This window comes from Sus scrofa, chromosome 9 (genome assembly GCF_000003025.6).
Source record: "Sus scrofa isolate TJ Tabasco breed Duroc chromosome 9, Sscrofa11.1, whole genome shotgun sequence".
Classification (NCBI taxonomy): domain Eukaryota; kingdom Metazoa; phylum Chordata; class Mammalia; order Artiodactyla; family Suidae; genus Sus; species Sus scrofa.
In genome coordinates, this window is record NC_010451.4 from 91,656,148 (window position 1) to 91,673,813 (window position 17,666).

At 45.4% G+C, this 17,666-nt stretch overlaps 1 long non-coding RNA gene across 7 annotated transcripts in view; it reads right to left on the bottom strand.

The window, feature by feature from the left end:
* LOC106507850 overlaps nt 1–17,666 on the bottom strand; it is a 54,868-nt gene that overhangs the window by 8,363 nt on the left and 28,839 nt on the right. For 6 of the 7 annotated variants that reach the window (XR_002335860.1, XR_002335857.1, XR_001304153.2 and 3 more), the window contains one exon: nt 13,333–14,500. This is a non-coding gene — a long non-coding RNA (uncharacterized LOC106507850). Of the gene's footprint in view, nt 1–13,332; nt 14,501–17,666 lie in introns of those variants that run through there. The other variant, XR_002335862.1, reaches the window with a different exon arrangement.

A 17,666-nucleotide genomic window follows, 5' to 3' on the forward strand; every position in this document is an offset into this window, starting at 1 on the left:
GCCTGGGAACCTCAGTATGCCATGGGTGCGGCCCTAAACAGACAAAAGACAAAAAAAAAAAAAAAAAAAAAAAGATGAAATGGAGGAAAGTCCTAATTTTGTGACAAGGTAGATGGTAGATACTGTTAGATTAAGGATTTTTGTAATTCATTGTGTTCACTGACCTGAGTATATTAGATTAATGATAATAGCCATTATAAGTAATATTGATGTGGTAGATTATTTTATAAAATATTTGTTGGATGCTCTTATAGTTTATGGGTTAATGTTTTTATTAGAATAGATATAACATTAGCCAGTATGAACTTGTTACTGCAATTACGGTTCCTAATATTGCTAATCACAATATCTACACTGTTACTACCCTTACCATCCATTCTCTCAGTGCTGGACTAGGAATTCAGCTTAGTTTAGGCCAAGAGCTTTCAAAACCCTAAACAAGTTAAAACTTACTTAATTCCTACAAATAAGGATTTCAAGACTCTATCTTACATCAATTCAATGCAAATAAAACATTTTAATTAAGTTAAATCCTGACTAGATTGATGGGATTCTACCCCAGGAAATTTTAGTTAACAATCTAATGACTTCAATCTACTGTCAAGAAAAAAAAAAGCAGGAAAAGTATGGGCAGAATTGAAGCTGGTTCTTTGTTTTGTTTTTTTTTGGGGGGTTTTTTTTTTTTTTTTGGTCTTTTTTTCTTTTCTAGGGCTGCTCCCATGGCATATGGAGCTTCCCAGGCTAGGGGTCAAATCAGAGTTGTAGCGTAGCTACCAGCCTACACCACAGCCCACGGCCACAGCAATGCCAGATCCGAGCCGCATCTGTGACCTACACCACAGCTCACCGCAATGCCAGATCCATAACCCACCGAGCAAGGCCAGGGATCGAACCTGCAACCTCATGGTTCCTAGTCAGATTCGTTAACTACGGTGCCGCAAAGGGAACTCCTGAAGCTGCTTCTTTGAATCTGCAATTCAGTTTGTTGATTCAACACAGTGTTTGGCCAAAAGAAGGCTCAATCTCTTTCTTTATAGTCTAATGCTAGCTCAGTCATTTTATCTGTTTCAATAAACCGCTGATTATTTTTAATAATCACAAATTACAAATTTGTGAATCACAAATCACAAAGATGGCACTTTATATTGGTGTTTGAACTGGAAGAGGAGGCAATACCTTAAGTCCATTAATCCATGCTGGGCTATGCTAGCTTGGATCACTACTTGGAGATGACCAAACCTATAACATAATCATGACAGCCCTTACATTTAGCATGATTTTATTTGTCGTTGTGCCAATTGTGACTGGAAAGTTCAGCAACCACCTTGCCCACTAATAACTGGGTCACGTGGTACAGCATTTTCTCAAATAAATACTATAACCTTTTGGCTCCATTCCCCATCATTACTCCTGCTTGTATCATCCATAGTAGCAGCTGGTTTTGGTACTCGTGAAGGCGTGAATCCACCTCTAGCTGGCAGTCTGGCCTACACAGGAGCCTCTACCAACCTAACCACGTTCCCCTTACATTTAGCAGATGTTTCCTCAAGTTTTGATGCTATTACTTTATGACCACAATCTTTAATGGAAAACCAGCAGACATATCCCAATACCAAACATCATTATTTGTTTGATCTACTCCGATTCCAGCCATATTACTATAATTACCACTCTCAGATAGAATCCAGAATTTCCATACTGTTAACAGATAGAAATCTAAACACTACTTTCTAGGGTTCCCATTGTGGCTCAGTGGGTTAAGGACCTGACGTGGTCTCTGGAGGGATGTGGCTTGGATCCCTGGCCTCACTCAGTGGGTGAAGGATCTGGCGCTGCTCCAAGCTGTGGTGCAGGTCATAGAAGCAGCTTGGATACAGTGTTGCTATGGCTGTGGGGTAAGGCCATCGGCTGCAGCTCAAATTCAACCCCTAGCCTGGGAATATATGCCACAGGTGCACCCTTAAAAAAAAATAATAAAATAAACACTACTTTCTTTGACCCTGCAGAAGGAGACCCAATCCTATATCAACACCTATTTTGATTCTTTGGTCACCTGGAAGTCTGTATTTGTAGTTTACGAGGGTTTGGAATACTCTCACGTACCATGACATACTATTTAGGATTTAAAAAGAAAGGCTTTCAGATATATGAGAATAGTGTGAGTCATGTCCATTGCCTTTTTAGGATTTATCTTGTGGGCCCATCGAATGTTTACTAAAGGGATAGATGTCAATCCATGAACATATTTATATCAGCTACCATAACTATTTCTAACACTACAGAAGTAAAAGTAGTTAGCCGATGAGCAACTCTTTGTGGAGGTAACATTACGTCATGTCCTACTATATTATCGGCTTTAGGCTTTATTTTTCTTTTTAGAGTACATAGTTTGACAGCAATCATCTTAGCCAGTTCATTCCCAGCCACTGTCCTCCAGGATACATCCTCTGCAATCACACACTTTCCTTGTGTAATATCAATGGGAACAGTCTTCACCATTACAGGAAGCCTCGTACGCTGATGTCCACTATTCTCAGTCTATATGCTTAATATACGAGCAAAAATTCACTTCACAATTATGTTTGTAGTAGTAAATATGACTTTCTTCCCACAGCACTTTCTTGGCCTTTGGGGGATGTCATTACCCTGATACACACAACACAAAGTATTTCATCTAGAGTCTCATTCCTCTCATTAACAGCAGTAATTATGATAACTGTCATAATCTGAGAAGCATTTACCTTCAAATGAGAAGTCTCAGTAGCAGAAACTACTACTACTAACCTAGAATGGTTACACAGATGCCCTCCACCATATCCCACGTTTGAAGATCCAACCTGTGTGAATTTAACGTGAGGAAGGAAGGAGTTCCCTGGTGGCTCAGTAGGTTAAGGATCAGACATTGACATTGCTATGGCACAGGTCACTGCTGTGGCATGGGTTCAATCCCTGGCCCAGGAACTTCCACATGCCATGGGTGCAGCAAAAATAAATAAATAAAATAAAATAAGGAAGGAAGGAATCAAACCTTGTCAACCAGAGTCAAGCCAACACCGCAATGACTTTCTAAGTGAGGTGATAGTAAAAATTACATAAATTTGTTAAAGTTAAATCATAGACAGAAATCCTGAATATCACTAAGGGATATCCATTTCATCCAGGCTCTCAAGACGCAGTATCACCCATTGCGGAAAAACCTTTACCTTTTCATGATCACATATTAACAATCATTTTTTGGATAAGTTTTCTAGTCCTCTATACTATTTCACTAATATTGACAACTAAATGGACTCACCCACATACACGAGATGCACAAGTAGAGATAATTTGAACAATTTACCAGTCATCATTGTAATTTTTTTTTTTTTTTTAGGGCTGCAGCATCTGCAGCATATGGAGGTTCCCAGGCTTGGGGTTGAATCGGAGCTGTAGCCACAGCCACAGCAACACCAGAGCTGAGCTGCGTCTGCGACCTACACCACAGTTTATGGCAAGCCCAATTCTTAACCCACTGAGAAAGGCCAGGGATGGAACCCACATCCTTGTGGATACTAGTCAGGTTCATTAACCATCACAACGGGAACTCCCATCATTCTAATCTTAATTATCCTATCGTCGATATGAATCTACATGATACATAAAATAAGTAGTCCTTCCCTAACTTCAAAAACCACAGGTCATCAATGATACTGAAGCTATCAACACAGAGATGATGAAGATTTAAATTTTGGCACGTCTATAATTCCCAACTCAGGGAACTTTGTGGATGCTGGGGCTGAGGCCAAGGGAGGGGCTGGGGCAGTGAGGCTTTCACAACTGTGGAATTTTGGTTTCATAAGATGAAAAGTTCAGGATGCTGTGACGACTCCACAACAAGGTGAATATACCTGATGCCTTGGAAAAGTGCACTTGAAATGGTGGTGATGGTCAGTGGTGTGTGACCTTGTTTTATTTCGCTTAATTTTTCTTTTGCTTTTTAAGGCCACACCCATGGCATACAAAGTTTCCAGGCTAGGGGTCAAATTTGAGCTAGAGCCCCCAGCCTACATCACAGCACTGTGGGATCCAAACCATGTCTGCAACCTACACCACAGCTCACAGCAATGCTGGATCCTTAACCCACTGAGCGAGGCCAGGGGTCAAACCTGCACCCTCATGGATACTAGTCAGTTTCATTACCGCTGAGCCACAACGGAAACTTCCTCACTTTAACTTTTTAAAGTGTTCTGGTTTCATTGATTTGCAACTGTACAGGTTTCCCAGCAATACTTGCTGAAAAGACTGTCTTTTTCCCATTTTATGTTCTTGCCTCCTTCGTTGAAGATTAATTGACCGTAGGTGTCTGGGTTTATTTCTGGGTTCTCTATTCTGTTCCATTGGTCTGTATGTCTGTTTTGCTACCAGTACCACACTGTCTTGATTACTGTGGCTTTGTAATAATGCCTGAAGTCTGGGAGAGAGATGCCTCCTGCCTGGTTTTTGTTCTTCAGTACTGCTTTGGCAATTCTGGGTCTTTTGTGGTTCCATATAAATTTTTTGATTATTTGTTCTAGTTCTGTGAAAAATGTCATGGGTAATTTGATAGGGATTGCACTGAATCTGTAGATTTCTTTGGGTAGTATGGCCATTTTTACAACATTAATTTTTCCAATCCAGGAACATGGAATATCTTTCCATTTCTTTACATCTTCTTTAATTTCCTTGATTAATGTTTTATAGTTCTCGGCATGTAAGTCCTTCACCTCCTTGGTCAGGTGTATTCCCAGGTATTTGATTTTTTGAGGTACAATTTTAGAAGATATTGTACTTCTGTATTCCTTTTCTAATAATGCATTGTTAGTATACAGAAATGTGACTGATTTCTGAATGTTAATCTTATATTCTGCGACTTTGCTGAATTTGTTGATCAATTCAAGCAGTTTTTGAGTCCTTAGGGTTTTCTATATGTAGTATCATGTCATCTGCATACAGTGACAGTTTTCTCTCCTCCCTATTTGGATGCCTTTCATTTCTTTTGTTTGTCTGATTGCTGTGGCTAGGACTTCCAGTACTATGTTGCATAACAGTGGTGAGAGTGAACTAGAACACACCCTCACACAATGCACCAAAATAAACTCAAAATGGCTGAAAGACTTAAATATAAGACAAGACACCATCAAACTCCTGGAAGAGAACATAGGCAAAACATTCTCTGACATCAACTTTACACATGTTTTTTCAGGTCAGTCTCCCAAAGCAAAAGAAATAAGAGCAAAAATAAACCCATGGGACCTAATCAAACTGAAAAGCTTTTGCAAGGAAACCAAAAAGAAAACAAAAAGACAACTTACAGAATGGGAGAAAGTAGTTTGAAATGATGCAACTGACAAGGGCCTAATCTCTAGAATATACAAGCAATTTATACAACTCAACAGCAAAAAAGCCAACAACCCAATGGAAAGATGGGCAAAGGACCTAAATAGACATTTTTCCAAGGAAGATGTACAGATGGCCAACAAGCACATGAAAAAATGCTCGACATCCCTGATTATTAGAGAAATCCAAATCAAAACTTCCATGAGATACCACCTCACACCAGTCAGAATGGCCATCACTCATAAGTCCACAAATAACAAATGCTGGAGGGTTTATGGAGAAAAGGGGACCCACCTGCACTGTTGGTGGGAATGTAAGCTGGTATAACCACTATAGAGAACAGTATGGAGGTACCTTAGACATCTATACATGGAACTACCATATGACCCAGCAATCCCATTCTTGGGCATATACCTGGACAAAACTTTCCTTAAAAAAGACACATACACCCGCATGTTCATTGCAGCACTATTCACAACAGCCAAGACATGGAATCAACCCAAATGTCCACTGATAGATAATTGGATTAGGAAGATGTGGTATATATACACAATGGAATACTACTCAGCCATAAAAAGAACAAAATAACGCCATTCTGGCAACATGGATGGAACTAGAGACTCTCATCCTGAGTGAAGTAAGTCAGAGAGAGAAAGACAAATACCATATGATATCACTTATATCTGGAATCTAATATATGGCACAAAGGAACCTTTCCACAGAAAAGAACCTTTCCTTGGAGAATAGACATGTGGTTGCCAAGGGGGAAGGGAAGGGAGTGGGAGGGACTGGGAGCTTGGGGTAAATAGATGCAGAATGTTGCCTTCAGGATGTATTAGCAATGGGATCCTGCTGTGTAGCACCGGGAACTCTGTCTAGTCAATTATGTTGGAACATGTAATGTGAGAAAAAAGAATATATACATGTATGTGTTACTGGGTCACCACGCTGTGCAGTAGAAAAAATATATATATAAAGAAACAAAAATTAAAATTAAAAAAAAAATTTTAAAGTGATGTTTTGTTCATTGAGATTCCAATTCAACTCCCCTCTATCACAAATGTTCGAGGGCCAAGAAGCATTGCCCACCCCAAGGGTCATTCTGGCACCCTCCCAAGAGACCATTCTTAGAGGCTAGTCTGTGCTACTTGAGCTCTGCCGGGGCGGGGGGGGACCCAGACAGTGGTGACCCCCACAGATGAGAGAGTCTATGCTCTAACATTAACATGATACCACCAAGGGTTGTCACTCAGCCGAACACAGAGCAGAAACCCGCTCCACAGTGTCAGTCCTCATAGGAACATGACAAAGTTAAGAAAAGCGACCACAGGTTAAATGAGGGAAACACCCTCAGTTCAGATGTTGGAAATCTTAGAGGGGACAAGACATGCAAGCAAAGAGCAGAAATAGGGTCTTACCTGCACGGGAGCCCAACCCACACAGATGGGTGAGACCCCACAATCCCTAGTCCCCTCACACTCGACGTCATACGTCCACACTCAACCAGAGTGACCCTAATATCCCAGACCCTGCATCTCATGTCTCTCCACCATGGTCATGCTGGGTAGGCCCCCATGTGTGAGCAAGCTGGGTCCCTGGGACCACAGAAAGACCAGTAGGGTCTGTCTCCTCTCCCAACACTTGTCCCAGAGGAGTCAGTCCCCACACTTCCACTTTGTTCTGTGTTATTTTTACCATTTTTAAAGCTTTTATGCTGAAGTGGAACACACTCCTTGGTTCTGGCAGGCTCAGCCCTTTCCTTTCTCACTGATGTGTTGAGAAAACTCACGGGACCGCAGGGCTGAAAGAGGAGGGCAGGTCCGGACCCTGCCAAGGGGTGGGCAATAGAAGGAAAGCATGGCAGCAACCTCACCTGCTGCCCATCAGCCTTAAGGCCGGATCCACGAGCCCAGCAATCAATTCACTAGCTTAACATGCCTGCCTACTTGCCCTTCAAATGAGGAGAGGCCCAGCAAGCATCCAAGCTCCTCATGCACTGGCCCATTTCCCCACAGTGACCTGCCTGCCCACCCCGGCTGCATCTGCCCTCACCTCAAGTGCCCGGAGCCTGCTCTTTCAAAAGCACTGACTACCACATGAAGACGACCAGTGGGGTCATCACCCCTCCACTCTGGATGCTGAGTTTGGGGAGAATGAACCCCCATGACTGGGCACAGGGACCCTCCGAGGAAAGACGCCCTGGCCCCATCCACATGCGGCCCATGCTGAGCGAGAGAAACACAGGAGCTCAGACCCTGGAAGTCAGGACACCACGAGGGGAGCTCCCAGCCATGGCCCAGTTCTCCAACTGCCATGTTGTAGTTTAAAGGAGATGGGCCGATGACTGACTGACGGGGGCCTGAGCTGGACCCTGAATAGGGCTTTAAAAAGGTGTGAAGAATGTTACTACAATCAGAAGCCAGACTCTATGTTAGGATATCCTGCCCCATCTCTCAAATGCCCACGATCCATGACCCTTACAAAGCTAGGCTGAATCGTTTGAGCAGATGCACAGACTTATCTGGGGCCCAGTTCAGTCTGCAACCAACTTGCAAGTGGTCCAGCAAACACACAGGGGTGTGCATGAGTGTGCACAGCACGCACACTAACCTATGCACGTGCACAGCACAAATATGTGCACACACTACTGTACGAACACGCAGGCACATGGAGGCGTAGCACACATGTGCCCATGTACACACTGATGTGTGTGTAAACACCTACACAGGCACATGCATAGCACACACACAGGGAGTCAAGTGAATACAGCAAAGCCGTAATTCTTGAACACAAGTAAAGCCCATTTGTATTTTTCCCTTTTCTTAAGAAGTTTAAGAAAAAAAATAATTGTGAACAATTTTTGATTCATAGGTTTTTCTGGTTATTCCACAAATATTATAAGACATGAGAAATTAATGTATATATTACATGTGTCCATTGATGGATGAATGGAGAAGCAAAACATGGTCCATCCATGCAATGGAATGTCATCCAGCCTAAAAAGGAAGGGAATTCTGGCCCAGGCTACAGCACGGATGAAACTTGAGGGCATTACGCTCAGTGACATAAGCCAGACACAAAAGAACAAATAATGTTTGATCTACTCACACAAGGCCCCTGGAGCAGTCAGATCCATAGAGACACAAAGTAGGACAGCCAGAGGCTGAGGGACAGGGAATGGGGAGTTAAGTGTTTAATGGGGACAGTCTCAGTTTTGCAAGATGAAAAATTTCTGGAAAAGGACAGTGTTTGTGGTTGCACAATAGTGTGAATTACTTCATGACCCTGAAATATGCACTTAAAATAGATAAGATGGTAAATTTTATGTTATGTGTATTTGACCAAAATTTTAAAAACTTTTTTTAAACCTTAGGAAGTAGTCCAAGAATGCAATGAAATGAACATTTTCACTAATAACCCAGGGAATTAAAACCATAAGAAAAACTATGCATACACCTACCAGACTGGCAGATATTAAAGACACAGTATCAAATATCAGCTGGATGTGGAACAATGGTAGGTAAGCCTGGGACCCCGTGGGGGTGCAACCACTTCTGAAATAGTCTTCCTTCAGAATTGAACTCTGTGCACACAGACCCACAGTACTGCTCCCAGCTATACACAGACTCATGAGCACTGTACCAGGACACACAGACGGACTCTGCAGCAACAGGAGCCAAACCCTAAACCAATCTGAAGCCCATTACAAATGGATGCAGAAATGAACTATGAACTATGCATGTTCACATGAAGGAGTATTCCACAGCAATTGAGTGTTTTTGTTTGTTTGTTTGTTTGTTTTTGCTTTTTAGGGGCTGCACCCGTGTCTTATGGAGGTTCCCAGGTTAGGGGTCTATTCGGAGCTACAGCTGCCAGCCTATGTCACAGCCACAGCCACTCCAGATCCAAGCCACGTCTGCAACCTACACCACAGCTCACAGCAACGCCGGATCCTTAACCCACTGAGTGAGGCCAGGGATCAAACCCACAACCTCGTGGTGGTTCCTAGTCGGATTAGTTTCCGCTGCACCACAAAGAAAACTCCTTAGTATGTTCTTTTTTTCTTGTCTTTTTGCCTTTTCTAGGGCCGCTCCCGCGGCACATGGAGGTTCCCAGGCTAGGGGTCCAATCGGAGCTGTAGCTGCAAGCCTACGCCATAGCCCCAGCAACTCGGGATCTGAGCAGCATCTAAAACCTACACCACAGCTCACGGCAACGCCGGATCCTTAACCCACTGAGCAAGGGCAGGGATCGAACCCACAACCTGATGGTTCCTAGTCGGATTCGTTAACTACTGAGCCACAACGGGAACTCCAATATGTTCTCAAAGTTAGTAAAACTATAAAAATTTTTGAAAAGGTATATCCACAGGATGAAAGGATCTCATAGACAATGCTGAGACACCAAGAGTGACAAAGCAGCAAGCTCGGTCCACCCACGTACGGAGTTCATAACCAGTCAAAGCTGGGCTGCGTTGCTTGCAGATATGTGCTTGGAGGTAAACTATGAGGACAAGATTACTGCACAAAGTCAGGGAACAGCTATTTCACAGTAGGTAGGAGGCTGTGATGAGGAAGGGCAGGCACTCTTGGGTACCTGCTCATCATATTGTTTTTTCATCTGATTATTCTTTTCTTTTAAATTTTGTGGCCACACCCAAAGCATATGGAAGTTCCAGGGCCAGGAGCAGGGGCAGGAACACTGGATCTTGCCCAGTGTGCCGGCTGGGGATCAAACCCACAATTCTGCAATGACCTGAGCCACGGCAGTCAGATTTTTAACCTGCTGTGCCACAGCAGGAACTCCTTAACCCATTGAGCAAGGCCAGGGATCAAACCTGTCTCCTCATAGATACTGGTCAGATTTGTTTTCCCTGTACCACATGGCGACTCCAGCACAATCCACTTTAGAACATCAGCTCCTCAACTCCCACTCTTGAGAGGTCACCCTTCACTTCCCACAGGCCCAGCACCACTAATCCACTTGTGGTCTCTATGGATTTCCATGTTCTGGAAGTCTCATGTAAGTGAAATCAACTAACTGTCCTTTTGTGTCTGGGTTTGAGCATCATGTTTTCGGGGTTTATCCATGTTGGTAGCCTATTGCAGTGCTCAACCCCTTTTCATGCCTGAGTAATATTCCCCCTCTACTTTTAACTCTTTATTTTGACTCCCTGCCCGCAGTGCATAGGGATGATGAGAAATTTAGGTTTCTTCATTCTTGGGGTGTAACCTGCACTTTTAACCAACACCCAGAGATCCTGTGCAGGGGCTGAAAGCCCAGGCCCACATGGTGCAGTCACCCTGTGTGACCAGAGCCCAGGAGCAATGGTACATGTTTAGAGGATCAGAACCCTGCAATCTCATGTGAAACCGACTCACTGGTCAGTGTCCTGTGAGAGCTGTCCCCTGGGCACCATGGAGGGAACAGAGAATGGTCAGGGGCCATGGCGCTGCCTTCAGTTCAGGCCCACCCATGCCAACTGTCTACCTGGAAAATGCTGAGGCTCCAGGGGAGAATCCTTCCTGCTTCTTCCAGCTTCTGGGGGCTCCAGGCATCCCTGGACTTGTGGCTGCATCCCTCCCACCTCTGCCTTCATCTCCTCATGGCTTCTCTGTGTCAGTGTTTAATCTTCTACGGATACAATCACACAGGATTAGGGCCACCCTAATGCCTTCGGCTTTTTAGGACTGCAACTGTGGCATATGGAGGTTCCCAGGCTAGGGGTTGAATCGGAGTTGTAACTGCTGGCCTACACCACAGCCACATCGATGGGGCCTCCACCTTGGCCCCTTGAGGTTCTGCTCAATCAGGTTCATAGTCTTCCTCCTGAATTACAATACCAAGCAATGTCAGAACCATTCTCATGTGTCAGTGAGGGACTGTGGGTGGTGGAGGAACAGGAGCTGGGCAAACATCCACAAGAGCATCCTGCGAGGCACTGGGTCTGTGGAATTTACACCACAGAGTCCTGTCCATTAGGATTTTTTGTTAACTCTGTGTTACACATCCTGCTTATCAGTTTAGCTAAAAAAAAAAAAAAAAAAAAAAAAAAGTATGTGCTCATATATGCATCTTTGGGGAACTCTATTGACAATGGAGGATTATGTGTTACCTGTTATCACATGATATCAGCATATTATGTTTATCTGTGTTCCACTGTCCTTTGTATCAACTTTTATCATAAACTGTCACACATGCTGGCTTTTCTTTCCCTGGAGAACAGAGTCCTGACCACTGGCCAGCATGTTCTTGCCTATGATCCTTTCACCACCCTTGGTGGAATTCAGACCCTGAAATGTCAGTTGGACTTGCACCCAAGACCTAGACGTCAGAGGTATGGATTTTCAAGACTTTTTCACCTCAATTCCATGACTTTGCCAATTGGATAAACATGCCACTTTGCACACAGAAATGTCAGCGAGGGCAGTGGGCAGAGCTCCGAGATGGAGGAGGAGGAACACAGTATGTCTGACCGGTGGGTCTATGACTATGGCTGTGGTGAAGCTGGGCACTCTCAGGTGAGAACCAGACAAAGATGCTGTTCCTGCAGGATGCCTGTCACCCCAAGAAACCCTCGGCCTCACTCATCCCCTAGTGAAGGAATGGAAGGAGGGAGGAATGGGCGGTCACCCAGCAAGCTGTCCACAGGACCCCAGCTCCTCCTCAAGGAAAACTTGAGTTGCTCCCAACAGGGAGCTCACCCAATACCTGCAGTGTGGGCCCTTGACACACACTCCTTGACCCCGACCCCAAACCCTCAACAAGTTTGTTGAGTGAGTGAACAAATGTCACCCCCAGTGCAGTCACAAGAGCCCCAACCTTTTAAGATTGCCCCTGTACCTTAGAAGCACACAGACATTTCCATCTACAGGAGCCATCATTCCTTCAGGGAAATCCAGTTAAAACATGAACAGATCACCCCTTCTCTGGACCCACCTGGTAGCTCACCTAGGCCTGCCCACCACAGGTGCACACATCTGGGCAATTTGCTGTGACTAAGATTAGGGGCAGCTGTTCCAGATGTGAGGGTGGTGGTGCTGAGTGACCCTTTACTAACATATTACCCTGCAATTTTAATCCTCAACAGAATGGGCTAATTCCTGGGGCCTCATCTACCTTGAGACAGAGCAGAAAACATCCATCCAGAGAGCAGACAAGTCTGCAAGCAGACTGGGGAACCAGACTATACCGCCATTGGGCCTCACACTGGCAGTGTAAAAGCAAATCCCAATTCAAACCTGGGCTCAGTTGCCTGAAGATAAAGGAGTACTCCCTCCTTCTTTTTCCCTAGGGCACTTACTTGGGAATTCCTCCCCTGTCTCCCTGAGGTGTGCGCACATGTTTTAAAGGCAGACTCACCTCTGACACTGACACTATCACAGCTCAGGATGTTTCCAGCTGGCCTGGGCATGACTCCAAAATGTGATAGAGAAGGAAATGCACATCCCCCGGCTTCTGGAAGGAGGGCCTTGACACCAGGAGGGCCTGACTGCAAACACAAACTCTCCTCCATCATAAAGAAATCAGTGATTGTTTATGTGGGAACATGGATGGGGCAGGTGGTCTAGGCTCATCTGCACAAAGGGTCAGACACTTCCTTCTCTGCAGTCCCTCAGCAGGTCTGCCTGATGCTGCCTGTGATGTGGGTCCCACTGTGATGACATGCTGGTTCCAGAGTAAATGGTGTTTTCTCTCCTAAGTTTGTGAAATGTCCTCTCCCACCTGTCACAGCCCAGGGTCTGAGTGTCTCCTCCCACCTGTCATAGCTCATTGCCTGTCAGTGATGCTGAAGGTCCAGAATCTCCACACCCTCTGTTCGAGAAACAGCTTCCCACAGAGACTCTTCCCCACAAAGGCTCTGCTGTGACTCAGGACTCTCTTCCCTGACCAGGCCACACAGACCCAGTCCCTCCCCAGGCTGCTGGGAAGCTCTGTGAAGATTTCTATCCTTGGAAACACACACAGAAAGGCAGATAAGTGGGTAATCTTTTCTTCTCTCCCAGTTCCACCATGTCCACAAGAATTACAGCTGGCTCCCCTTCCAATATCTATACATTCAGAAGAGTTAGGTGCAGGTGCTAAAGCCCGAGAAAAAAGAAAAAATAGAAAAAAAAAATCCCAAAGCCTGAGAAAAAAGAAAAAAATAGAAAAAAAAATCCCCAAATCCCAAAGAAAAAATAGAAAAAAAAAAAAATCCCAAAATCCCATCACTTTAGCAGCAGGAACCTACCCTTGCCTGAGACCCAGGGCTGGGCCAGGATCCAGCTCCCCTGCAGATGGCACCTGCGCCTGCACCCACCTCCGCAGGAGACATTCCTTGCCTGTTCTAGAGTCTAGAAACCACCCAAAGGCTGTTACCATAATTTACGTCAACAAAGAGCTTCAGTCCTTATGAGGGGCACAGAGACTGTCAAAAGAACATTCATAGAACAAAAACCCAAAGGACTGAGACCAAACATCACTGGCCATGATCCAACTCTAATTTTAACATTGACCAAAGATCTTTAGTAATTTTAGAACCCAAAGAACGAATTTTTAAAATCCTGAAAACATTGAATTATGCTGACAAAATTAAAACAAATCCCTTCAAGTCGTCTGGAGCAGAATCTGAGTTCAGATAATGGGCGTGCCATGCGTCAGCCCCATTTCAAACTCCAGCTAGTAGCCATCGCCGCAAAGATGTCTTTAACGCAGTTGGTGCTACTGGCAAAGGTGGTGAATGACAGAATCACTCTCCAATGTAGTAGCAGAATGAGGTAGGCAGCCAGCAGCAACTTTGGGAAATCACTGCAAACAGTGTGAGTGAGGGCCAGTTAGGGCTCTGAGTGGTGAGAGGGGCTGCCTACCTGTCAGGTTAAAGCTCCCTTCTTTGCTGTCTTCTGAACATGGGCGTTTCTAATCTTACACTTTCTTGCATTAAAAAAAAAAAAATACAGCATGTGCCCCATGGTTACAAATAGGATGAAGATGAAGACGAGACGCTGAAATGCCATGGCCGCAGAGCCAGCATGACCCAGACGAAGTGGATGGAGGGCCATGAGGTGGTTCAGGAAGCATTGCACACCGTTCGCAGCCCCTTGCTCTGCTTCTGGAATGTTCTCCTGAAGAAGCTGGGTCACGGTGAGGTCGAAGGACCAGATACCTACAGGGCAGCAGTGTAGAGGGAAGAGAAAGACAAGCAGATGTCAGAGACCCCAGTGAGGATTCCGCCGCTAGCACTGACTGCCATGTTGGGTAGATGAAGCTTTCAGTAGCTCAGTTTCCTCAGCTGTGAAATGGGAATCTTTAGAGCACCATCTCATTGGAGGATTACCTAAGATGTTATTGTGCAGCATGCAGCGTATGCCTGGCATGGTAGTTACTGTTATAATTTGTGGTGCTATAAATTCTATTTTTTTTTTTTGGTCTTTTCTAGGGCCGCACTAGTGGCAAATGGAGGTTCCCAGGCTAGGGGTCAAATCGGAGCTGTAGCCACCAGCCCAAAACAGAGCTATAACAACACGGGATCGAAGCTGGGTCTGCGACCCACACCACAGCTCACAGCAACGCTGGATCCTTAACCCACTGAGCAAGGCCAGGGATCAAACCCACAACCTCATGGTTCCTAGTCGGATTCGTTCACCACTGAGCTACCACAGGAACTCCTAAATTCTACTATTTTTAAAGGACTTTTTGTTTTTAGCCATACCCACAGCATCTGGAAGTTCCCAGGCCAGGAATCGAACCCCCCACAGCAGTGACAATAGCAGATCCTTTACCTGCCAAGCCACCAGGGGCTCCCTATAAATTATATTTTTGAATCACCATGGCCACCATTATTACTAGATAGAAATGCAACTTTATTTTGGATGTATTTATTTACGTCTCCATTTCACTCCACAAATAGGACAGAGATTAAGTCTTGAGCTTCATATCCAGCTTCAATTTGGGTTTTTCCCTCCTTACTCCTGGTTTGGTCCAGACAGAATTAGCCTCCTTTCCCCTCCCCACTTCAACCACATCAAGAGGCTACATGTGATTACATTTCCAAAGCAGCCTCATGACCTGCTATATAGGCACCATATATGTCAGAAACCAGCTGTTGTGGTGGCAATGTGGCCCTTAAGTGACAAGTAGGGGGCCTTTGGTACCTGCCTCCATAGGTACCTGCTCCCAGCCTCTACCTATAGTTGGTCTCCTTCTGGATTCACCCTGAGATCCAGCTGGGGCCCCGCAAAGGCCTCTCATTTGCCTCTGTCTGTCCTGACCACTGGATTCAGCTCTGAACTCAAGAATTTGGATTGAACACGCTGTGTCCTCCAGTGTCTGCCTTGCAGAGCACAGCCAGGCCCTCTGTCCCTCCAGGCCATGCTGGTCACCTTGCAGTAGCCCCGACCGGGGGCCCTGACCAGGCTCCCTATCTTCATGGGCTGTTCTGACACCCTGCCGAAGGCTCTGACCTAGAGCCCATGTGTAAAGTCCCCGCACCTAGCCCTTAACCAGCAGGTACGAGGTATTTGTAAAATGCTGCAGGGGCACAATGCAAAGCACTACAAGGGACGGCTGATTCTGCACCCATAGAAGTGATCATAAATTGAGGACCTCAAGAGTCATAGTTCTTAGATTATAAAAAGCAAAGTGACTTTTGGGCAACCTGACAAATCTTGTTGTAGCCAGAGTTGTGTAACTGAGTTTCCACTAGAATGGTGACAAGTGTTTACTGAACACAGGCCTGGGGTGAGCTCTGAGCCTGGGGAGCCACGGTAGATACAAGGCGGCCACAGGCCACTGGTCCCCATGACAGCACCAGTTGTCATGGCCACCATGCCTCACCGTGCTAAGAGGAAACATTCCCTATAGAAATTATTTCAATGCACCCTGAGCACCTCCCTGACAGGTAGGTACTATCATTACTGCCCTATGGACAAGGAAACAGGGCCACAGGGAGTTTAGGTAACTCGCCAACACTGTCAGGCAGCCTGGCGCTACATCCGGAGCTGCCCCGCCTTGTGAGTGTCAAGTGTGTTCTGGTATCTCTGGAATTCTTAGCAAGGGTCAGTAAAACGAACAGCTATTGCCATAGAGAAAAGCCTCAAGTTTCTCTCACACTGAGTGTTTCTCCAGATTGTAGGCACTGCTGATGAGATTTCACATTCTCTAAATGTGCCATTTCCTTTGTGTCAGGAAGAATCAGGTTGGACTTGCACTTTTCTTGTAGAACTAGCTCATTATCATAATATAATGTGAACTGTGCAGATTTTAAATGGCCAAACTGCTATCATTCAGCAATTAAAGGCTGGAGATCCAAGCCAAATACCCTGTAATAAAAGATAACTCACCCATCAGGTCCTTCACTTAAAATATCTTAGAGGTTAGGTCATCTCCAGATGAAAGAACAGGTTTCCACATCAGCTATTTGGAATTAGGAATAGTTCCTTTCTTAAACACACACATGAGAGGATTGAGCTGGCCAAGCTAGCCCCTATTTTACAGCCTCTGGAACTGGACCAACAAAACACTCATTTTCCTTCTCCCAATATCCCAAAGCTTCTGTGGACCAAGGAGTTCTGGGTCTCCATGGCAGAAATCAGGATCATAGCCCTCAACCCCACAACGCCAACCCACGGTGGCCCCAGAGGTGAGCAGGTGAAGCTCTGAACCCCAGGAGGTCAGGGACCCTGCTGAAGCCCAGAGTCCGGGCTGTGGTTCAAAGGGGAGGCACTCAGGGAGATGTGCTAAATGAAGGAGCAAGACGTACGGGTTCAAACCACTCCTTCCACCACCCTCTGTGACACTCTACAGTCCCTCATTTCTGCCCCGGGGTGGGGAGTTAGTCCCCTGACCCTGAACTGTGTCCTCAAGGAGGGGCTTTGGACTGGAAGGAGGGAACAGGGCTTAGGCAAAGAAATGATGCTCCCTGGATGGAAACTGGATCACAGGGAGTCCATGTCTATGAACAAGGTCCAGACTCTTCCCAGGCTGGGCATCTACAGCTCTAATCACCTGGGCCGACAGGCAGTTAATCCCCATCACTGTTGATACTGTGGAATTCATCAGGCATGAAATGACCAAAAATAAATTTTAAACACCCTCATAAATTCATATATATCCTCACTGCCAAGGTATGAACGACATAGGGTTGGTGGCAGAGTTCTGAGACCAAGTTCTCAGGGATGACAAGCTTGCAGATGCTCCCAATTAGGCCCCCTAACTCTGGGAAAGGATTTCCCTCCCCTTCCCTGGGCAGCCAAGGAAAACTTTGGCCCCACCAAGCTGTCCTTTTTCACCTCTCCCTATTCTAGTCCCATGGAGAAAAGACCCAGGTCCAA